At 45.9% G+C, this 25,180-nt stretch overlaps 1 protein-coding gene across 1 annotated transcript in view; it reads left to right on the top strand.

Annotated features, from left to right (window-relative positions):
- The first annotated feature begins 14,055 nt into the window (after window positions 1-14,055).
- The window catches only part of LOC149330696 (excitatory amino acid transporter-like), a 144,779-nt gene continuing 133,654 nt past the window's right edge, over window positions 14,056-25,180 (top strand). The window contains exon 1 of the mRNA XM_089561350.1: window positions 14,056-14,538. The gene's annotated coding sequence lies outside the window, so the exon portion shown is untranslated. The remainder of the gene's footprint in view (window positions 14,539-25,180) is intronic.

Below are 25,180 nucleotides of genomic sequence, written 5' to 3'. Positions count from 1 at the left end.
CGGTAATCATGGCGTCGATGCTTTTGGATGCGTGATCTGAATGCTTGAAGTCCGAACCATTTGGGGTTGGTGCAATATAGTTTCAGCCGGCTCTATTCCGCCTAGGCGAAGGTGGAGAAGTTTTTTTAGTTTTTGAGCATGACTGGCTTCCATTCTCGATAATGTAGTTTGAGCACAGTTCCGAAATTGCGTCGAAGTTGACGCCAGAACTAAACCCGAAACTACCTTTGTACTCATATCGAAAGCGTCGCCGAAACTGCCACTGAAAGCAGCGCTCAGTAAAACGCAGATTTCCATAGCAAATGTGTTCACTTTTGACCCGCTCTTTTCGCTAGACGCATGCAATACCTAGCCGAAACACAGTCAAATAGAGCGTCTGGCAACACCTATTAGACATCCTAGAATGCATCACACCGGTTCTGCAGAGCATTTTATTCGGATAGCTTCTAGCGACGGAGAGTTAAGCCGAATATTTAAGCCGAATCTGTTAAGCCGAATCTGTGTGCAGAGCCTTTTCTGTGTAAAAAAAAAAAACGCGCCCTCTATATGGCAACAAAAAATACTCGCCAGAAAGGAATAAAAGTGCTATAGGCCCTGGTGTTTATGGGACTAATTTCGTTGCTGCTGCCGTTTGTTCTTCAGTGACTAGCCACCACTCTCTTGAGACTAACTGTAAACGGATAAAAGTTACACTTTTTCTTCTAAAGGACAAACTATTCAGCACTGTAAACTACTGAAACTGCGTTTAAACTATTCAACGGAGTGAGGCAATCATTCTCATTACACATTGCTCGCTCAGTTCGCTGGGGTTGTTTTTCACGTACACTGTATGCATATGGGCCTTGGACAGAGTGCTGTGATGCGGGGGGGGGGGGGGGGGGGGGGGTATGAAGAAGGTCCAGGGATGGTTCAGGTGTGGCTGTTCTTTCGCTGTGGAGGAGCGCATGAAGTGAGTGTTTTTTTTTTAAATAGTGCATTTTAAGCCTTGTGCATGATATTTTCCTGGGCTGGATATTATTTCAGCACTGTAGAGCTCACGTGCATAACAATCAAGGCTCAAGCTTACCTAAACAAGAATAAATATCCGTGTCTAAAATGCGACAAATTTTTTCATCGCTGCAACAAATTTTTGAACTTTGGCCGTGAACTTTTAACAACAACAAAAACATTTGCTGTAACAGGAGGGTTTTGTATAGTATTGTGCTGTCCTTTCTAATTGCGACAGAGCTACAGGAAATTACTACAGAAAAATAGTAGAATACTAAAGGAAAATGCTACTACACAAAAATTTGTCTTCACGCCAAAATATTTGCAGTTTTTTTTTGGACCCGATTCTGTTATTTCTTTTTTTATATAGTACGGTCAACCTTGTCTATACAAGCACACGCTGTGTACTTGATAACTTTCATAACCTACACTGCAAACATGGGGGTGTAGCTGGGAGGTCATCAGTAGTATCCAGGGGTGCTGGGTAAGACGAATGGAAATGAGTTGAAGAAGAAAAAGAAGACCACAGCTTCGATAAAATACATGAGCTTATCCATGTTTGCTGAGGTAAACAACAACATGAAATTATGAGAGAGCTGCAGCGAGACGAAAAACACGAGCTTACGAAAGGTGCGGTAAGCCGCCAGCCATCCCAAGCGACATCACTGCAAATCCATTTCTGCTTTAGTATAGAAGCCACCACTTCGTGGGCTTATCTGCAGTATTTTCTTTATTGCCAGATAGCTGCTACACCTTCAGCCCTAATGTCATCCACGCCGACTACTCGTTCTGAAAGCGATGTTCTTAGTTTTTTTTTTTCGTTTCCGCCGCAATGTTTACCTTGAAAACCGACAGGAGGTGGGTGTTTGCTTTGATCTGGCCTGCTTTCACGGTTCCTGCGGGCATATATACCCATCGACTCACATATACGTCCTCCTGAGCTGAGGTTTCGCAACATCTCACCAACAAAGGGTAATACTGTTATCGTTTTTTTTTTCTACGGGGTGTTGACACAAGCATGGATTGCGGTGTGGGCAATAGGAAAGGGCTATAGAAGGTTTTTTGCAGCTCTGTTGTCGTCTTTGTCGTCATCTTTCCTCCTTCAACGGTTTCTATCTTTATAATTTACCCTATACTGTCATTATAGCTGATTATGTCTGTGCTGTGGGCTCTGACATGTTCGTTTTTTTTTTCTTACGGACCTTTTTTCTTTAATCTGAATGTTTGTGCTCTGCTGTCGAAACCATTTTTTGGCATCAGAGGATTACTGATCCCGCTATGAACCTTGTCAGAAATCAGAATACGATGGAACTACTATTTGAAGGGAAGCACCAGCCAATAGAAAACTCAAACAAACAGAAAATAAAAAAATCCAAGGGATGGAAAGCACGAAACAAACGAATTTCTTTGGTTTTGTGGTGCGTGGCATACAGAATAAAATGTCAGCCTTACGTTACCGCACCTGTAGAAATTGCACAGCTCTCATGTAATATTACCTGCGCAAAATAAAGTTTCATGCCTTGTAGCAGCAACTGCTGATCACATATTTCTAACGATCTAGGGCTCACTCGTGTTCCTAAGAATGCTACGTTCTATACAGAAGGTTGGCGTTTCAGCGTGGCAATATTTCGGTTGGTTGGTTTATGGGGTTTAAAGTCCCAATGCGACTAAGGCTAGGAGAGACGCCGTAGTGGAGGGCTCCGGAAATTTCGACCACCTGGGGATCTTTAACGTGCACTGACATCGCACAGCACACGGGCCTCTAGAATTTCTCCTCCAAAGAAATTCTAGCCGCCGCGGCCGGGATCGAACCCGCGTCTTTTGGGTCAGCAGCCGTGCACCATAACCACTGAGCCACCGCGGCGGCACGGCAATACTGAAAATCCTGTCCCTATCATGAATCAGAACGACTAACAGCATGCTCATTATTCCAGCTTTAGCATTTATTGCAGCATTTTCTTTTAACCCTTTCACAGCCAAAGCAAATGAAACATTGGATAAAAGCAATGAAACTACTGCATTCCGTCATTAGTCGTGGCAGCGTTGTAGAAAGGTAAAAACAAAAATTACTCATTTACGGAAAAAATCACCTTTAGTGGATAATTGCAGTGAGCAAATTGTGATAATTTCTTTGCGTTGAAGGGACATAAAGCAGCGCAGTGAGCCACATACTGTATATTGTTAACAATATTGCAAACTGTTCCATTACTTGCCAACGCAGAAGTATGCCACCGGAGAAATTTTAAGGCTTTCTGCGCTTCAGAATTAGCATTTGCATAGTCAGTGATCTTCCAACAGTGCCCCTTCTCTGCGGGCCTGAAATTTGGTCTTTCTTCAATCAAAACTGCAAAAATACCGCTTGCCCATTAACTATATTACTTCCACGAAGAATTTATATAGCTGTTGACACTTTACAAAGTTTACCGTAGGTGACACAAAGAATAATATTATAACGTTAAAGAAACCCCTACAGATACTTCGACACGGGTTAGGTCACGGAAACAAAAATTGCAAACTTTACAAGGTTGCTCATACAAAGAGAATGGGCACACACGAGCCAACTTTACCCTACGAGCCAGTAAGTACAGTTATTACAGTTAAGTACAGGGGTCTTTCTCGACAATAGTCGAGAAAGACCCCACCGCCTCAGTTTACTTTTAGAGGCATTTCAGCCGCCTTCTCATTCCTGAGAAGGGGACTGAAGTTTTTATTTATTTGGTTGGTTGGGAGGCTCAACGTCCTTGCCCAGCCAAGGATGGCCGCTGAGCCTACCTGACCTTCTTTAAAGCTTTTATCATTAGCCATTTATAATTTTTTTTTCCTCTTTCGTCACTAGGTAACACATACCAATGTTATAGGCTCTCTACACCGACGATGATTTTAATATTCCTATAAAATTCTGCACAAGACAATTTCCTTATACCCTGAGCTTGGCGCATGATGGCCTTAGTTGCCTATGTGCCATAAAACTCAACAAGCAGACAAACTAGTCGCGAAAGGTTTCTTCGTAACAAGACCTTCACGAAAGGTCTCCTCCTAGAAAAACCTTCCCAAAAGACCTTTTCTTACCGTATTCTTCGAAAAAGGCCTCTCCACAAGCTGCAGCTGAGCGGCACCCTCAAGAGAACCGACAGTTTAATCCCGATTTCGAGGCCGCCTTCAAAACCATGCTCTCACGCTTCGCTCGAAATCTCCCCGGTTCCAGCTTTTTTTCTTATTTTTCGACGCTTCCAACGTAAAAACACTCCCGGATGCCTCGCAGTAGAAAATAAAAAAAAATGCAGCATCTCTTTCTAACGTCTCCTCGATTTAAGGAGTACGGGACAAACTGCGCCGAAAGGTGGTCCTTGCAGGAGTGCTTACAGCACACGTGGCTCAAAGAACAGCAAGTATAAGGGGCTCAAGACTAAAGAAACGGATATACCATAAACCCCAAAAATGCGCTCTCCTCCGAGACTTCTTTTTAATCTTGGATTCTTGTTACCTGTACAGCGCATTTCGCAAGAACTGTGCACTGCTGGCGATGTTGCGTGGCACACTGAGACGGTTGCTTGGAAGTCGCAAAAAAAGCATTGCTGGAATTCGCAAAAATCTCGCGCCGTGGTATCTGGCAATGATACTACTTGTACCATTACCACTTAGAACATACATTAGGTTGGGGCAACCTTAAAAGAATGAAAAGATAATAATCCCTTACCTGCACCACATACGTACAGTCGCGGGTAAAAAAGATTAGCACACGAGACGGAACACCAGAGCGCCGGAATGACAACGCGTGGCGCTGCCGGTGGCGATGAGGCTGATAACGAGAGTGCCGGGCCGTTCCCATTCTACAGTATTAGGGGGGTTCAGTGGACTGCCACGGACCAGCAAAATTACTGGCTAAAAGCAGCGCTATCAGCTATTGTTCCCGCGAGTTCCTTTTGACAAACCATCGCGGACATAAAAAAAAAAACCGTAATAGAAGGAAGCCATCTTTACTTGATAACCGAGCCAAAATAAATGCAGCATGCACAGTCGCGTAGGGTCGGCACTTCAACGCTCGGGCGGTGCGCGCTTGATAAAGCTTACTTGCTGCCGTCCCCCCCTAGGCTGCAAAACATGGAAACGGCCCGCTAAGCAGGTCTGCGTACCGCAGCGCCGCGTGGTGAGATATACGAATTCTGATCGCCAGTGATCTGTGCTAATATTTTTTGCTCGCGACTGTACAACAGGCTTAATCCAATTTCAAGATAAAATAAAAGGCCTGAGGGCGATGATAATTTTACCATCCGTAGGTGGGGAAAAAGGAAAAAAAATGGGAGGGGGGGGGGGGGGGAGCTACTGTAGCGACCTGCAGTCGCGGGAGCGGGCCCGGGGAGACTCCCCTGATCTCGCCTGGGAAGTAGCCGAAAGGATGGGGTAAATGGTTGCCAGGAAATTGGTTATGGGATTTAGGGCGGGAATGGGGACAGCGAGTTATTTGGTCTCATCCTTCATTTATCTCGACTCCATTTCTGGCCTGCAATGGTAATGACGGTACCATCGTTACCATGGTCCCATTTTTGCGATTGAAGTGCCATTGCCGCTAGAAGCAATGGTATTGGTACTGCCATTGCTTCTATAGTAGCATGGTAATGGCAATTGCATTCCTAAGTACTTTGATCGGATATACAAGCCGGCTTTGAGCATAGCATATTCCTTTGCTGGATTCGCTTTAAAGAAGGCAGCTGCTTGTTAGAGAGACAGAAAAAATATTCAGGTGGTATAATCAGGTTAGGCTGGGATTCCCTTAGCCCTCCATTCTAAGATGTTCGCGTTGCCTTTCATTTTTACCTTTAAAATTCGCATATGCATTGAAGTTCCTAAAGAATTTAGTTAAGACAAATCAGTATCACCGTGGACCATTCTTCCCATTTGGGTCCCGAAAGATGTACGATGTTTTTACCGCTAACACATCCGCACTGAAAAACCGATTTGAAGGCAAACACTTTTTTGATTCTTTCTCGGTTAATTGCTTTTTCTCTTTGGCATTGATGAACGCAGCATTTATTACCAGAGCCGGCAACATACGCTGATTGCTAGCATCAGTCGTGATATATAAAAGACGACAGCGTCAAGTTGTAGCGCGTCTGTTGAATGGACCGGGAGAAAAGCCGTTATAGAATGCGGCCTGTAGATTATTTGGTGCCAACGTTAGTACAATTAGAAGTATGATGTGCACCCAGATGTCGTTGTGCTCTTGTATCTTACAGAGACAGTGGAAGCTTTATGCCAGTGACTCTAGGATTTTGTCCTGCTTCTGTCCAGCACCATCTTCCTCAATTATGGTTCATGACTGACTGTGAACGATTGTTTGCATGCTGAAGCAAGGCTTAAAATCACAGAGGAGGCCATCTTGGGCCGCCCGGTGTTTTCCTCGGGATAGGAGAGATTTCATACCATATAAAGCGCTAAAGAGGGCACCCTGGCACGCTATTGTGCAGTCTGTCTCCTGTCTTGTACTACCGGTTGTTGAGCTTGGTAATCTTTGAACACGTACCATCTTGTAGAACCATCTCTCCAAGCCGTTCAGCAGTTTTCTACTGCTGCATCGTGCTTCGCAAGATATTTTGCCTTGAATATTTACCTGCCTATATTTTTCAAAGCTACAGGTCGTTATATTCTCTCTCTCCTATTTTCTCATTCCTGTTTTTCCATCATTTCAAAACCATTGGTCTTTAATTTCTCTCCTACTTTCTTTTCTCTATTTCTCCTTTTTTTTCAAAACTACAGGCGTTTGATTTCTTTTCCTATTTTTATTACTATCTTCTTAAATCTAAAAGTCTTTGACTTCTTTCTCCCATGGTTTATTCTTATTTTAATAGAACCACAGGACTAACTCTTAATGCCTGCCTCAATTTTCTTATGGCTAGCTAGAAAACTGTGCCGATATTGCAAAGTTCCTACTGAATTCCCCTAGGTTAACAGGCCACCAAGGCGAAGAGGGCTGTGATATATCATTACCATACCCTAAACACGCCAGTATTCTACTATGGGTGATAAGAGCGTTACATGAATCCGTCCTCCTCACACATCCAAAACACACCATTGTATTACAGCCATAGGATCACACCACTTGGTCGTATAAAATTTACCGTAAGTACCCTCGTCGTCCTAGCGCACACTACCGTAAAAACTTGATGGACCATTGCGGCGTAATAAATGATGAGGATAACGGTAATGCTTCCAGAGAAGATATGCTGACTCTCCATGAATACTCCGCTAGTGCGAGGCACCTCCCGCTGATGGCATACGCGCTAGTTCAGAGCTCCGATCGACTCGTGCCATCTCCACGACTTCTGCGCCGCTGTACGGTTTTACTGTCGACGGATGTATACTATATCTCTCGCTTCGTCTCTGCAGCCGTCTCGGCGCACTCGCCTTTCACGGTTTCCGCTTCTTTTGCCTTGTTTCGCCCGCAGAGAGCACTCGTTTGCCGGGCCAGGTGAGGAAAGCTCTTAGCGATTACTAGCCGTCGACTCAGCACGGTGCTCGCTGGCCGGGATTCAATTGGGCGTCCGGAGCTCCTTCTTTTTCCCCGCTCCCATTGGCGCTGAGCGCCCCCCCCCCTTACCCCCCCCCCCCCAAGGATCTTCCCCTTTTCGCTTCGCCAGTGCCTCCCCCCCCCCCCCCCCCCTGATTCCTTTCCTTTCGGATCTCTGTTAGACTCCCCCATCCCCTTTTCCCTCCCTCTATCCCTTGGAGAGAACCAGAAAGCGCAGACAGTGGAAGAGGACCGCTAGCGATGAGCGGCTCTTCCTTTTTCTTTTTTCTTTTCTTTTCTGCGCATGCGCTGGGGAGGCAGCCAGCGTGCATGCGCAGCAGAAAAGGCTCTGGCGCGAGCGTCAGAGCGTGTTCCTTGTCGCCATGTAGGTATACAAGGCTTGTTCTTATGCGCAAGGACGTCTAGCGTTCGTCGCCAGTCTAGCGTGTCTAATGGCACTGTTGAGACAGTGTTGTCGTTTTTCGGTGGTCGTAAAAAAAAAGAAGGAAACGCAAGCCGCCATCAAGCATTTTTCATAACTGAAGTCCGTCGTCGTAGTACTGTTGTCATCAATTGGTTGTCATGAGTGCTGGGATAGCAAGAGCTAGATTGACATCTGGTAGAGTTTGTAGTGGTGCTGATTTATACAAAACAAACAGGGCGAATATTGATCAAGACAAGGTACCGACGTACGCGACACAAGCACCTATGTTATGAAGCCGCTTTGTCCTGTTTTTGCCCTGTATGGTTTTAAAGCATGCTGGGAGACAGAGAGGTGCGGCTATATCTTGACTACGAAGGTGCCTTTCAGTAAACTTAGTCTGGCTCCTCATGGTTATGATGATGTTCAAACACTGTTTTATCGAAAGGGCTCGTCCAAACGAGTGAGTGAGCCAACGCCCAATCGTCCGCAATAATACTGCAATATGCCTCGCCGAAATAGACTGAGCTCTCTAAATGTTCAAATCTGGGTATTTCAACTCTGGGTAAGCCATGTTGCAACAGCCCGCTACCCATAAGGCGCCAGCATCGATGATATAGCGCACTATTTGGCGTCGAGCCTTTCGAGACGGTCTCTAGACACAAGGTTGAAGGGCCAGACACAAAGCGGGTTCTTTCACCTCCCTCTACCTCCCCTTCTTTGGCAAAGTGAAGTCTGGCTTAGTTTTAAGGTTATCCCTGTGGTTTCGGCCCAGCGCAACTAACTAGTGTCTCCTGGTGTGACATAGTCACTTAGCAATAAAAATGACGCGCAATACAGAATAATAAGGTGGCTAACCAAACACACGTATTTTGTTCAGGATGCTTTCGAAAAACGAAGCGCAATACTGCCCTTTGTTCTGAGTAGGTTAAGCCTAATGAGATTCCATTCTAACCTCGTCAGTTTGTACAGGACAGCTAGCAGGTTAATAATGTGCTTGCCCCTGCTAAGTCGAAAAGCGCGCGTCCTTAGCACACGCAACGAAACGCCCACCAGTTCCTTACCTTTGAAGCGCACTGTAATGTGACCTTCCCTGTTCTGCCTACCCTGAAGTGATGTGCGCTGCTCACTGTCACAACCAACAGGGGAAAGAAAAGGTCGCATATTACAGTGTCCCAAGTAGTGACGTGTACGGAGTGACGCGGCCCTGAGTCGCGTGCTTTTCGAAAAGGGCGCATTATGTGGCCCAAATTTGTTGGAAAACAACAGCCTACAGGCACAAGAGGGTTATCGCATTTGGAAATTACAGAAATTTAATTCCAATTAAAAACGAAATTCTAAAGAAACTCTCCTGCTCAGGCGAGGACTGTCTGACGATGGCGGGAAGGTGTAGCACTGCTACGGGAACGGAGCTGGAGATGATGCAGGCGGCATCGTGCGAACGGCTGATTATAGGAGGCGCTGGGCGCGTTACAGGTCGATGGGTATTGCTGAGTGGCTATTGCTGAGTTTAGTGATGGACACGGCATACTGCAAACATCGTTAATATTTACGACGACAGCAGTTACTGCGACCCCATTCCGAGTGGTCGAGTAAGTCCGTTGTAGTAGTTGTCATAGAAATCGGCATGCCAAAGCAAGCCAAGCCAAGGCAGAAAAGAAGAGAAAGAAGAAGATAGAATCAGCGAAGAAGCAGGAGCCAGAAGCCAAGCCAAGAGGAAAAGAAAGAGAGGAAGCATAAATAAGAAGAGTTGAAAGAAGCCCAAGACTGAAGCTAAGCCAGGACCGAGAAGAGGAGATGATGACCAGCCAATTTTACTTCACCTCACAACATGCAGGCTTTAAGAGCATATCCCCTTCCTGCAGCCGAACGACTTGTTTGGGCCTTCGAATCAAAGGACTTATCCAAGCATAACCACGTCTGTAAATTTACGCAAGGTCATTGCTACCATCATATTATACTTAGAGGGGCTAGATAGTTTGATCTGGGATGGACTAAGCGAACCTTGGATTAGTTCAGCTGATTGCGTTAAGTGCACTTAGTCAGGTTTGGTTAGGGTTTGTGTATTGCAAGGCAGCAAATAACGCAAAAGCGTCTGAAGTGAACACAAAACTCTGAAACAGCAAAACGCTGAAAAAATCAGAATCATGAAGAAAAAAAAACAAAACAACGGTCTTTTTTAGTACGTCAATGAGTCATTCTGCTTGCTTGCAGACGTTCGCTACGTGAAGGGCTCGACACGGGGACCCTCCTAAGACCGCAAAAATCGAGAACTGCAATTGAAGGAGGACCCGGGAGAAGAGGTAAGTTTAAGTTCCCGGCTCTTATGCTAATTACGTGGTCTGCTGAGCAACGGAGAGCGGACCGACCTCTCACGAGCCAAGGTGGAAAAAAAATGCTTGAAAGATGGTAAGAAAAAAAGGGACACTTGGCGACATTCTTTTTTTTTCTCCTCTGAGAAGAAGCTGAAAGTCGTCGTCTTAACAAGGTTACGCCTCGGCTTACTTGGAGCGAGAGAGATTAGCTTTTATAATGAGAGGCGCTTGGGCCGAATCTCCGCATCCGTTACTCTACGCCGTAAAGTAAGGAGCTGTCATGAAACATGATACTCGCTCACAAGCAAAAACGGATATACTCCTCCATTAGCAGCACTTAGCTAGAAGAGTGACATCACATAGAGAAACCCTCGTAATTCTTTTCTATTTCTTAACCGAAAGCTTTCAAAAATTTGACACCCACGTTTGTGCAACTAGCAGTACGCCTTGTGCTCACGAATCGAAGTGTTTGGCTAAATAAATATGAAACAAAAAATGAAACTTCATCCTACCGCCTTACAAGTAACTTGACTTGTTGATGAAGTAATTGTTTCGTTTCGTAGAAAAAAACTTGATGGCAGACTTTAGCTCCGCCTTTACGATATGACGCGATAGCTTTAATGTGGCCCTTCAGTGGTGCTGTTCTTTCCTTCACCATCACGTGACCCCTAACCTACCCTTAAAGGTGCAGTAATCAGGAATCTGAAACTGTTTTTTCATTATTTTTATTGCGGGAACTTGGTCTACACTCTCAAACCATTCTTAGAAACTTGGAATTGTTGACATGCGTGGCCTATATTCCTATTAAATGAAATTAAATATCCCGGCTCCCGCCTTTTTTTTTTTCCGAACTCACCTCCGGAAACAGGAGGAATCAGCCAACGCGTGAAGTTCATTGCAGACAGTCGCGTGACGGCCTCCGTTTCTCTTTGATTGTGTTTTTTAGGTTTCCGTGAATAAATAGTTTCAGTCGCAGGCTACCCAGCCGCAAATTAGGCCCACGGAAATAAAAATACGCGTGGACTCTTTGCTTTACGTATCACTCTGCCGATGGCAGAACGGCAAGCCGCGATGCGGCTGGCTTAAAGGCACTACACGTGTTGGCTGACTCCTACCCATGACGTAATGACCAAGCACCACGTTGATGGCTCACAACAAAGTGGCGCAATCCTTGACGTAATAACCAAGTGCCATGCAGGTGCGCCAGAATGCCAACCATCCGTCGGTTCGAATGCACTGCCATGTCCTTCGTGACGTCACGGGGCATTGACTAGATGTTATGCCCGCGGCGCTAGTTGAATTTAGCTGCATATACGCAGTATATATGCCCCATCAAGTGTTTTTAAACACTCCACCTGGTGTGAGCATCTCGCACTACCCCAGGTTTCAAAATACGCGTTACCACGAGGGTAAAAGTGCCGGGGAGTTTTCTTCGCCGGAGCTTTTCTTCAGCCCCGGTTGATTAGAAATCACTGCGTTAAAAAATATTACTTCCCATCTGTTTAAGATCGTAACTCCTCGATTCCCTGTCTTTCAGAAAGCTGCTTAAAAACTATCACTTTGTATTGTTAATAGGACTACTCCTTACCGCCTCCATGTATATAGTGGAAAGGGGAGAAGCATAATCCATACGCCGGCTATGACTCTAATGCTCTTCCGCGTCTCCACCAGCGCGACGACCTCGATCCTTCCGTGTACTCAAAACATATTTCCTGGGGCACTGATTATCACCTAAGCCTAAGAGCTGACCGGTCGTTCCAGGTTTCACGTGAAATATTAAAAGCCATAAGCTGCCTAGCGCCAAAAACACATTCACGCCTTACGAAGGTCTGTTTTACTACGGTTTCCCCTATTTCTTGGCAGCAGGAATCTCTGTCACCGGAAAAATGTACTCCTCCTTGCATTTTTAACCACTGGTTCGCTTATAAAGTGCGGGGGGTGCAAATGAATATCAACGCGTGAGTGCCTTGGAGTGCAAGTTCATGAATGTACACTGAGAGCAAGTTCATCCAACTTTTTTTTTTCAAATAAAAATCGATTCTGCAGTTGTTTCTCGATGTGGTGATGTTTGCCCTGAAGCAAAAGACGCATTCATTTACCGGAAATTTCAGTTTACAAATTTTTGCATCACTCAATGCAACCTCGTGACGTGTACACCGAAAAGGACTCCGTGATTGCCGTTTTAAAGTGAATGGCAGTATAGCCTAGACTCTGGGATGGGCGCCAAAAAGTTGTTTTGGTGCAACGCAGATTACTTGGGAAATCGGCCGGTGATGGCGCCACCTGTATTTTAGTTTTGAATTTTTTCCTAGCTTAAAAACTTCATTTCCGATGAAAGTATCATTCTTTCCATTAGAATGCGGGAATCTATCGATGCTGGCCAACTTTAGTTTCTCTCGATGGGATTCTCCTGGAACGCATTAGAGAGTTTTAGCGCACCGCAAGCTTAGTAACACAGACATATCACGGGCCATCCTTGTGCTTATGGTGCACATGTGCGCCTTCAAATCTGGTCACTGCATAAGCTCAGCAGGCGCCTGGCTTGCCTTTTAGTGAAGCGTAGATGTACTAGCATCTTCGCCAGTACATCTACGCTTCAGTAGAACTGTCTTTAAGCAGGAGGTCAATGTGGAAGTTTTTCATGACGACATGCTAGTCGTGACCTTGTGGCAGACGCCTTTTGTACCGAAGACAGCCTCTTATAACGCTGTACTACTTCACAAGGCTAAGCCGCCTTGAAAATGGCCATAGAAGCTCGAAGTTCATCCAGGCCTTGCTCGAGTAACAAGAAGGACCGAGACGCGGGGTAATGCTATTGGCCGTGTCACTTGGGTCAGCTCGACGTTGAATTGCCTTAGCCGGAAAGCCTCTTTGCGAAAAAGCCCTTCAACTTCGCGAAACGGATCGATGAATAGCCGGAGGCGAATTGTCCCCGCGTACCGCACACGGGGTTTAAATTGATCTCACGATGACCCGGTTGTCCCTTCTCCGCAAATCTTTGTTCACTCTCCGTCCTTTGTAAGAAGACTTTTCGCTCGGCTATATACAAGATGTAGACGGCGACAACGATAGTGGGCAGTTAAGCTTACGACACGAAATGGAGCACAGGATAACGCTGTTCCGTGACAGAGCACCCGATGTAGGAGCAGCACATTTGCTATCCGCTCGCAGATCATTTTCTTTAAAATTATTAAGATACCTTTATAGAACAAGAAATAAACATCGAAGGATAAGTGAAAACACTGACACTTCAATTTTTCATGCATAGATAAAACTGGCCCCAATCTCCTTACGTTTGTCTGATTTGGCGTTTCACCTATATCGTAATATGGCATAAGAGAAATAGATTTCTTGTGTTCCTATAAAATATAAGCTACCTTTCCTTTCTACCTTGCATCTTGATTGAGCTAAAGCTTGAGTCTCTCTCCCATTTATTTATTGTGATTTTATAAAAATATATTAAACAGAATTTTTCCCGGAATATCTGTCCGCTAACGGTAGAGCACAGATCAAGTAGACGGTATTGCAGTAGCAAGAGCGATATGCCAGAAATCTATGCGTTCTTCGACGAGTAGCAAGGCGGTTTTGCAAGCCGAGTGCACGGGTATATCCTCTGCTGGCGGCAGCCAGCCGATTTCCCACCCACACTTAGTGCTTCATCCGCCAAACTTCCTGCGTCCGCGCGATGCGAGCCGTTCCCAGTGACGTCACGGCTAGCCCGCAGCGCCCTCTCTCGACCGCCGTCTCACGCTTTTGTCTGTGTTTCTTTCCCTCTCCCCCTTTTTCTCTTCCATGGTTCCCTCCGGCAACCGTACGACGCAGGCCGCCGGTAGCCCTGGTCTGTCTGGTTTAGTCTCCGTGATCATCAAATCCTGTCCGTCGAATACCGGAAGTAGAAAGGGGAGAACAAGAGCATCCAGCTTCATTCCAGTTCCGGACAGGTGGCGCTCCTTCCTGGACTTGGGTCGTAGGTGTCGTTGCCCACACGGATGCCAGGATTGCCCCGGACGGTTCGTGGGCGCGCGGTGGTGTGATGTCCGGACACGGCTGCTGTACACAGAAGGGGGATACCTAGCGACGCTGAGGGAAGAAATAAGTGACTAGCGTGCTTCGTTTTTACACCGGTGTGGTGTGTGAAGGACTTGTGTGATACCGTTTCTCGTGGACTGTTTTCCTTCTGCACGGAGGAATTGTGGTGCTCGGTGACTACTGGCCCGTGTGGGTTCCGGCCGGTGTGTTCGACTGGACTACGTCTGGTCGACAGCAGGAGTGTTTTTATTTGTCCGCCAAGAGCAACCTGGAGTCCTAGGGTGAGTTTATTATATCCTCGGCGCTTCTTCCGGGAAGCAAGTTATTCTTGTCTACGCTTCCGGTGAATGGCTTGAAACTGCTTTGCATACCCCGCAGATACCAGCGGAAGTTTGGTACAGCTGCAGAACAAATTGGTACGGAGACCATTTGCCGCAGCAACGCAGATGCACTAACTTCAAAAGGTGCAACTCTATTTCACTGAAAGCGATTAAGTAATGATCTATTCGCTTCCAAATACTCGACGAAAGTTGTAAAATTTACTGACGACAGTAAGACAAAAGTTTTTGGAAGGCTTACATCTCACTGTTGTAATAATAAAAGCCCCAGTAATAAGCTTGCTTTAACTTAGCATGAAAACGAAAGCCTACAAAATGATCGCTTTCAGTTTACTCGTCTGGAATACAGCGATGTATATTTGTTTGAGAAATGCAATCTCTAATCTGAACCTCGTGAAGTAAGGACCAAATTTTAAAGCAATAGGTATGCCCCTCTGGTTGAATATAAAGACAGAGAAAATGTAAGGCACTCATAAAAACAAAACAACGTACGAAGCAACAAGTTAATAGAGGTATTGTACCATCTCTGTTATTATTTTTGAAATATGTTAACAGGAGCAGCGCTAGTACGTTTCGGAGCCAATGCTTCGCTATATTTCTTCGTTAAGCAACCCCTAAGCTCTAGGAAATCATAATAGCGCTAGAGGTATTTTTATATCGACCTCAACTTACACTGTGTTTGTTGTTGGTGGTACTCCGGGTGTCTTTGTGTGAGAACTGCCTTTAATATATTCTTTTTGGATTACGATCCTGCTTCAGGCTTTCCAGACAGAAGAAGTCGTAGGCAGATTTAGAAGAGCTTCGAATTACTGAAAATACTACAAATGAACAAAATGCCATGAATTACCTTTGGCTGATATCAGGGAAGTGCCTTCGAATATTACAACGTTCAAGCTTTTGGAGTAGGCATTTAGAGGCTGAATCAGAGGTCAGCGACATAAGCGGTGGTCTCGGTTGTTCAATAGATGTAGGCCGCCATCATAGACAATATTCACTTCATCAATGGGTGGCATTCGGCTATTAATTAAATCTGTTCTCGCAAACTTTTTCACCAAAACCTATATCCCACTTCTTACTGCGCCGTTTTCGGGCCTCGAGAACGAACTGCTGACAAGCCAAAGCGGGAGACGCCGTCAAATTCGTGTGATCGGCAACCTGTGTATGCATCTGCGATGCAAACCAATATGCCATTTCATGACTATCCAGACACGTAGCTTTTGGAATGTGTGGTAGCCTTTGGTGTCAGATCTCCTCACGTGACTCCATCAATGCGCGGATCCCGCATTCCAGCATCGAACATGGCGTCAACCCTGTAGTTCTTTGTCAGGACATCTATAATCTGTGGCCTTTAAAGGACACCGACATTGTAACGTACGCTAGACATCTTCAATGTGGTTGCGAGGGGATGTGAAATCCTACCGCTCGGGAAGAACACGGGAGCTGCTAAAACGGCAACATCTTGGTAGTCTGTGCAATCTCTGCCCTTCCGCGTGATAAATTCACGGAAACATTCAGAGCTTCTCACCGGTTCCCCGTTTTCATAAGTTTTGCAGATTTCTTTTGGATATTACAACTATATAAAAGTAAGCAGGAGAAGAGTAAAAGAAAGCGAGTGCCGTGTTCTTTGCAATACTCATGTTTGTGCTAACTTAGCTCTGATCGCCCTCCAATCTCGCGACTATAGAACAAACTGAGAGATGTACTGCATTTTCGTATGACAAAATTAAAAAAAGGCTTCCTGCATTTTTGACTGTCACCTTTTTTTTCTTAGTTTCTTAAAAAGGCCGTAGAATCCGATTGGTCGTGTTGCATAAGCCCGTCTGTTCTTTCAGTGATACGGAGAGCATACAAGTCGAATCCGCTGTTCTACGCTCAAGCGCTCAAGAAAGAAGGGGCCTCTGCTGCCGTACTCGTAAACTTTGCTGTCCTCTTCAACGTTTTCAAATCCCAGTCATGTTTCAGGGATCCTTGCATTCTTTGTGAATATATACATTACATTGAGTTACAAATCGTGGTTGGCCCATTCATTTTGTCGAGACGGCGGCATTCGTCTCCAAGATAATAAGTGCAACTCCCAGTGTGTCTTCTACGATCATGAACAACATTTTGGGACAAAAAATTTGAAAATGAGAAAATTATAATTGCCCGCCGCGGTGGCTCAGGGGTTAAGGCACTCGTGTATCGAGCCAGAATACCTGGGTTTGAACCCGACCACGGGTGCAGCGTTTCGATGGAGGCGGAACGCAAAAGGCGCCCGTGTGCTGTGCGATGTCAGTGCACGTTAAGGATCCCCAGGTGGTCGAAATTATTCCGGAGACCTCCACTACGGCACCTCTTTCTTTCTTCCTTTCTTTCTCTCTTTCTTTCTTTCTTTGTTTCTTTCTTTCTTTCTTTCTTTCTTTCTTTCTTCCTTTCTTTCTTTCTTTCACTGATACCTTCCTCCGTACGGCGTGGTTCAGGTGTCCATCGAGATATGTCACACAGATACTGCGTCATTTCTTCTCCCTAATAACCGATATATTTAAAATTGTAAGGTATACTCTTACGCAAATATGGAATGTAATGGTTTATTCTTCTGATATGTAGCAGAATTTTTCACTTAAAGTGTTTTCATCTGTCGCATCGAATAGTTGAGACTGCCGTAGAAAACCAATGGGGAGCGCTGTTGAAGATAGCAAGAACTTTAATAGAAAAAAAATGCAAAGGTGCAGTCAGGTGACCTGCGGATATATTGATTGTTATAATCATTTTACATTATATAAAAAATGTGGTCATAAGCGGTTTCCCACTCAGAAATGCTTTTGCCCATATTGTTGGGTATGCCTAGCTACTTTGCCATTTGCTTTCTCTCCAGGGAAAAACATCTTTCTCGATCTGTTTCACTAGAGTGCACACTTTTCTTTTACTTAATTTTACTGCCTCAAAATTGACTGCTCTAAGGTTGTTTCCAAGCCGCATAGAATTTTTTTATCACTGTGACGGCCACGTCCTCTGGAGATGGAAGGTCTCACTCTGAATAAGAATGCACTTTGTCGTCTAGCTCTCTGTATTGCACGCAGAAGGTGAGGGTATTTGCCATGCAGCTAAATTGTTATCGGTAAAGTTTGGTGACCGGACGCATTATTCGTGGTCTCCAAAAAGCACTTCCTGGGGAATTGGGGAAGATATTTTTTTGCAATTTAGTTATTAAACGTGCCATAGAACGTAAACAACCGTTTATTTCTGTTCACCTTTTCATTGTCTTTTTTTTACGTATAGGTGGTGGTGGTGAAAACATTTATTACGAATGAACAGGAGGTATGTTTGGATCAGCCCGTAAGGGACCGATCCTTACAAACACTAGGTGGAGGTCCCTAGTATGGGACCCCAGTGGCGGTTTCCGCCGCCCGGGCGCGCCCGACTAAGGCTTGTTGGGCCTGTAAGTCGTGGCAGCCGAGCAGGGTCGCCTCCCAGTCCTCCCGGGTTGGGTTGGGGATGGGGGGATTAGCGGGGTTGGAGGGGCAGGCCCACACCATGTGATAGGTGTCAGAAGACACTGCACTACAGTGTGGGCAGCTGCCGCTAAAGGAGGGGTCAAAATGTTTTAGCGCTGCCGGGCACAGCAAAGTATTGGTGAGAAGGCGGAGAAGGAGCCGCTCATCCGCCTTCTTCAGGCCTTTACATGGGCTACGGTAAAGGCGATGACAATTTTGATAATATGTTGTAATATCTTTGAATGTATAGACCGGATTAAAATCGGGTTCCTGATCGGATGGGGGGGAGAAAACAGCCCGGTGAGAGAGCGCGCGGGCGGCTGCGTCTGCTGCCTCGTTTCCTGCCAACCCCTGATGCGGTAGCACCCACCGCTGGAGCCGCACGGCCACTCCCCCTGTCTATTTTAAGGTCACGCAAGGCTTGAGGAAAAAAAAGTGTCCTGTAAGATGTGTTTACCACAATATAATTGTTGATTCTCTGGAAAAGCAAGATGATTAATTCGCAGACTGAGTTACAATGTACGGCCTGCGAAATCTGTTTATGTGAGCAGTGGGTGCATGTGTGCTCATCTTATGGTGCATTCGTCGCAATCCTAACTTGGCAGCGGCTTTCACCAACGGCGTCCCGGACTAGGGACCCGATCAGCCTTCCCTTCAACTAAGGCTTTAATAAATGTTTTCATCATCATCATCCTTACGAGACGCTTCATAATGGCGGCCAATGCACCATGGATGTCTGATGGCTGATATTGGGAGGTCGCAATCATCGTCACGGATTGCAAGTTCCACTGGTCCAAGTTGACAAGACTCTCAATGGCCGCTGGAATACAATTTTTCAATTGCACTGCTATTTTGTTATTTTCCTGATATTTGCGATTGGCTCAAACAGCGCCACACCTCCACGCGATCGATGAGTTTGAGCAAACGACAAAAAAGCTTCAGAAGAGGAATGGCAAGTGGTTTAGTATTGCTGAGCAGGACGTAGTGCGCGAAAGAGCAGTTTTTTGCATGTGTACACCACCGCCACGTACCTGAAAGCGCGATTGAGGTGTCCACTGGCCCAGGGAGCCAGTTATGCGTGTCTTCAACTTTTTCATCGCCAATTTATCCAATGTGCGCCGGCGTTTCTGCAGCAGTGTTGTCAACGTCAACGCCTACTGCTCTAGGGAAGTCGCCAGAGGCACTGTGGCACAAATTTGCTTGTACGTTCGTTCACTATCGTGCAAAAGAGGTTTAAAAAATTCAGTTCAGCAGAGAACATCGCCTACTAGCGTCGCCGTTATGGTCAAGTTTTCCATGCAAGTTTTCGTGATGACATTTCGGGGCTCTTAACGACAGCAGTGAAGAGATAGTTTCTCAAACTTAAAAAAGAGGCTGTACGTGTAAAGCATAAGACTATGTAATACTAAATAAACTCTAAGCCCCAATATCCATAGATGGGAGTAAAGTGGTGGTAGGCTGTCCTCTAGCACACTCCATTTTATAAAAGGGAGTTCAGTATAGGACAGCTTACTAACTTTTTACTCCCATGTAGTTTCGAGTGTAGCTGTTGTTTTAAGGAAGGGCACCTAAACCCCTTCGTGAGAGAGAGAATGAAGGAGGGGTGTGAGGAGGGAGAGGGAATGAGTTGCTGTAAGGGAGCACCTGCAGGTTTTTAACGTGCACCAACATCGCACAGCACACGCGCATCCTTTGCATTTGCGAGAAGTGAGTGTCGCGGCCTGGATTTGGTCTCGTGTCCACGCGACACCACCGTGTATAAGATTTACAATAACAGACGCATGTAATAACAGTTCCAGAGAAGCAAAGTAGACCTAATCCCGAATTGCGACATCTATGCCCTAATAATCGATTCTCCCACCTCTCTTTTTGTACCAAGAAAGTTGGTTCTCTTTCGGAACTCTGCTCTGGAGAAGAAACGTTACGTTATCTCTCTTTCCCGACTTTGTGCTCTGCAAAGGAATAGTTACAAGCCATGGCCCCAGATGGCGACGCGTGGCACATGGCCAAGTTAACTGCAGATTACTTCTTGCGATCCACCTCAACACTGCGGCTGGCTACAGCTACCGGCGGTGATCCGAGCTGACGGACGGCGTCTCGGTGGCCGCCGCAGCCGGTGCGTCTGTCTGGCCGTCTGGCGCTGTCTGCGAATGGAGCGCGGGACGTGAACGAGGATGCGACCAATCGGAAAGGCCTTGGAGTGGCGCTTCCGCAGTCGGAGAGCTTTAATGGCTTTCGATGAGCGCTGATTGGCCCGCCGTCGCCCCCTACCGGCCAGCGAGCTACTCCCCTGAAGAGGCTTCGGCGCGCGACGCGACGCTCCGCACGTATGCGCCTGATCCCTGCGGCCAGACGAACACTGTGCGACGGAGGTACGACTAGAAAACACCCTGAGGAGGCGACGATCGGATGATGGGCCTAAGCAGCCTTTGGAAATCGAATTTGTTTTGGTTTTTGGGAAAGGAAATGGCGCAGCAACTGTCTCGCACATTTCGGTGGACACCTGTAGCGCGCCGTAAGGGAAGACATAAAGGAGAGAATGAAAGAAGAAAGGAAAGAAGAGGTTTAGCTTAGTTTATGGGGTTTAACGTCCCAGAGCGACTGAGGCTATGAGGGATGCCGTAGTGAAGGGCTTCGGAGATTTTGACCACCTGGGTTCTTTAACGAGCACTGACATCGCAGAGTACACGGGCCTCTAGAATTTCGCCTCCATCGAAATTCAGCCGCCGCGGCCCGGATCGAACCCGCGTCTTTCGGGTCAGCGGCCGAGCGCCATAACCACTGAGCTACCGCGGCGGCCGGAAAGAAGAGGTGCCGAATAATTTCGACCACCTGAGGATCTTTAACGCGCACTGACATCACACAGCACACGGGAGCATTTTGCGTTTCGCCTCAACCGAAACGTGGCCTCCGTGGTCGGGTTCGAACCCAGTTGCTCCAGCTAGTGGCCGGGAACCAGTTTTAATGCGCGTGCGGCATCATGAAAACCTTCCGTAGTGATTGCATAGGTAAGATGGCTAGCTACTTTCCCTCCCGTTTCGCTCGTGCAGCCAATTTCGCATCTATCTAAAGGAGCGCTGCCGCTGAAGCACCCAGAGCTCTTTTCCGGCCACGACACTTGGGCAGTACTCAAGGCGGAGAATGGCCAGAGTCTCGCCGCCCGCCATTGTCTAACACAATAGGGAGATGTACGAATCAATCTAATGCCGGACAAGAGACGTGCAAGGCATCCCTGACACAGCTGGCCATATAAAAATGGTCTATAGACAGTTTATAGACTTCTTATGGACTCTATTGCCTTCCATAGGTATTTCTTTTTGTCTATCCATCGTCTATAGACTATCTATAGACAAAAGTCTACTAAAAGTGTATGGCCATTAATCTACAGGTTGTCTAGAGACTCTCAATAGCCTTAATTTTTATTGCGTATCGACTGCTCTCAAGGATTTGTCTATACAGAGTTTTGTAGACTTTATAGACAGAAGACAATGGACAGTCTACAGACTATCTAAAAAAATTTGTAAGGATGCACAGTGGGATGCTGTCAGCTGCAGCTTCGCTTGTATGTGAAGGCGCTGAGGCTGTCCGCTCCGGCCGCTCAAAGGGAGTAGCACAAGAAAAGTAAAAATAGAGAAAAAAACGCGGGGATAATTTACTGCAGAACAGTTTTATGTGCAGTCATGAAATATGCCCTTGCGGCACGGCATATAATCTTAGGGAGGCCACATTTCAAAGTTTTCTTGAAGCGTCTAGCATTTTTTTCAGGAAGTCAGTGATGCTGGCTACATATAAAATCCTTGCTGGATAGAGTGGCAGGGCCGTTTCGTACCTAGAAAGGAGAATCGCTTTTCCCAACCAAGTAATGATGATGGACGTCGCCAAATCGGACACTGCGTTTAAGAAGCGCTGTCTGGTGCTTTAACTTCTTTCTTTCCTCAAGCCGTGGAACGCTTTATTAAACTAAAAGACACTGGAGTTCATTTTTCGCTGCGGAAACAGCTTACGATGATAACCAAAACAATTAGTTATGAATAATGGGATTTTTTTAAATACTGCTTGTTTTCCGTGTGTGGATTTCGCGAATTTCCGAAGTTTTTGAGCCATTCGTGGTAGTATTTTTTGAAATTGGAGGTTTAAAGTTTATTGACATCGCAGAGTACAGGGACCTGTAGTATTTCGCCCCTATTGAAATGCGAAAACCACGGCCGGGACCGAACCAGTGTCTTTCGGGTCAGCATCCGAACTCTACCACCGCTTAGTCAACGCGAAGGCTTTCATTTACAGCCTTAGGACGTTCAACTCCCCATACGTATAACTACTACTATGAATTTGTTAATTTATTAAATGATAGGTTAGCATCAACTGCAACAGAATTTCACGAAGCATTCCTTTCCCACTTTCGACAGAGGCAGTTCGAAGCAAATGAGCGAACTGCAAGTAAGAAGTCCCCAAAGCGGTTTTAATGACGCTAATATTTGAGAGAAATTAAGAATCTCAACAATTTTGTGTCAGCACTGTCGCAGTTTTAGGTGCGGTAGTGTACCTGCAATTCATATGACACGCTGTTTGCGACAGGAGCGAAACAAGAATGTTCGTTAAGCGGGAGGTCAGGACTGCCATAAAACAAATGGCCGTACCATAAAACGAAACTGAAATTCGTTACTGCAGAAATTTAAGTTATAATATTGACGCCTTGTCAGCGGGGGTGATTTAAGACGGAAAGGTGGAGGCTGCGGTCCCTGGACGTGAAATCTGATATGGAAAAGCACGTTTTTTTTTCAAAAATCAGACATGCTTTAAACAACGCAATTTGTTCGGCCCCATTAGAGAATTTTAGCTCACCGTGTACTGCCAGCTGTCACACTAGGGGGGGGGGGGGGAGGCGCTATGCTAAAATTCTCTACCCTATGGTATAAGCATTAGTTGCGCTATACACTGAACACCGTTGTATTATCGGTGAACACTGTGCGTGTCCTTTGGAAAGAAAGGGGTGGACACGCTGAAATTGATTCGTTCCACCGCCTTGACATCAAAACCTGAAATAGGAAGTCCTACGATCGATGCCGTACGTGTGCGGGGCAACGAAGCGACCGGACAAGTAGAGCGCACGGTATCGTTCAACAAGATTTGCAAGTGGACAGCGACGCACCTCGTGATCGATCGTGAAGTGCCTGAAATGTCGTTTGCCTTGAAGATTTCGTCCGCAGATACGACTCTGATGCACAAATAATTTCTTTGTGACTCGTGAATATGCCACATCTGGAAGCGCATCATTTATAAGCTGATTTTGCTGTATTTTAAACTTTGAAGAAGGAGCGACTGTGTATGCACTCAAATATGACATAACTGTTCGCCTGAAATATGACATTATCTAGACGAGATGCCTTCGAGTAGACAATGGCAGGGAAGTGAGGGGTTCGTAATGAATTCTTTATAAAGGAAGACAACAGCCATCGAAAGCCAGGAAATCAATAGGGGAATATTTTAATCTTTGGTTTTTTTTAAGTTGTGTTGAATGTCCGTGTTCGAGAAGAGTGGTGCTGGCTCACGTAAAGAGACCTTTCGCATAGCGCGCACTGCCACCGTGACCTCACTGCGCTACTGCGCATGCGTTGTTCTAGAGGGCGCTAGTTGGCGCCAGGTGAGGGCCAGCTGTTTACGCGCCGCGTCGGGACCAGCCAGCGCATGCGCACTAGCAGAGCGTGGTACGCGGCAAGCATTAGCGGCACGCGCTATGCTAAATGTATCTGATACTTTTAGCATAGCGCGTACCGCTACCAGAACCTCTTACCGTGTACCGCGCCCCGCCACTACACGCGCGCTGATTGGTCGCGACGGGCGTATGCGCTGTTGATGGGGACGTGGCGCCATCTGTCGCCTTCAGGGTGATCTGCGCATGCGCAGTGACGGCGCACTGTAGGCGACATGCGGTCTCAGTAGCGCTATGGAGGGAGGGGGGTGCATGGTGAGAGCGTCAGTGAACATGAGAAAAAGCTCTCAAAATGCAAGATAGTTTAGAGACAGGCACATTAACCGATCACACTTCTGTCGTTAAAAAAAATGCTATAGTTTATTGATTGAAAGAATATTGCAGTCTCTTACAATAGGCCCAAGCCGGAAGGGCATAAATATGTTCACAAAAAACAATGCATCAAAAGCGAAAGCAACTGATATTATATAGAAGTTAAGGAAACCGGGGCAGCTTTAGAAGTACGAAATTGAAATCCAAAATAGAAATTATTAGGTGCAAAACGCAAATACAAAGGTACAAAGCTATGAATATGAAATTTCCGGAGCCCTCCACTACGGCGTCTCTCATAGCCTTAGTCGCTTTGGGACGTTAAACCCCACAAACCAACCAGCCATAAAGATACAACCCTACTAAAATATCACTACAATAATAAAAGCAGTTAACAACCGATAGTAACTAAAGAATCAGCACTAATTAAAAGGTTTGGTGGCAACTTAATCCGATAACGTACAGCCCATGCAAAAAGGAGTACTTAAATGGGTTAATTTTAACTGTTTTAGGTGCTAGTGATTTATACATACGATTATTTGTTTGGCGTGTTATTAGAGGTGTAGCAGAGGGCCTTGACTCCAAGAGAGCTTGTAGTTTCTCAGCAAGAAAAGACCAATCAGTAGTTTAACTGCCACCTGCCACTGTGGTCAGTTTGCTCAAAATCTGGTGGGCAGGTTTTGATGACGTGTCAAGGTCATATGACCTAGGTGACCCACCTATAGGTTGCTTCTTTTCGGATTTTTCGTTCGCAACGCTGACACCGATGACTTTCTACACAACAGGAGCCCTAACGATACCACGTTAATATCGGCAATCAAGTGAGAATACGTAGTACTGGGTTGTACACTTAAAACAGGTTTCAAAAGGCGCTCTGTAAATGCCATTTCAATAGCGCAGAGATTTTCGACTTTTCAAGGAAAAGTGCCCCGTCATGCGATGTGCATGCATTTATTTTTTTCCCCTTTTTTAAAACAATTTCCAGAACTTCTGAGGTGAGTAACGAAGAAAACTTGGAAGGATGTAAGAAAATAGCGTTTAGCATCCGCAATGACCTTGCCAGGTTACTCTCATTTAATTGAACAACGTTTCG

Source organism: Amblyomma mixtum, chromosome 9 (genome assembly GCF_055824585.1).
Source record: "Amblyomma mixtum isolate Tamu chromosome 9, ASM5582458v1, whole genome shotgun sequence".
NCBI classification, from domain to species: Eukaryota; Metazoa; Arthropoda; class Arachnida; order Ixodida; family Ixodidae; genus Amblyomma; species Amblyomma mixtum.
This window is presented reverse-complemented; position numbering and strand designations above follow the sequence as displayed.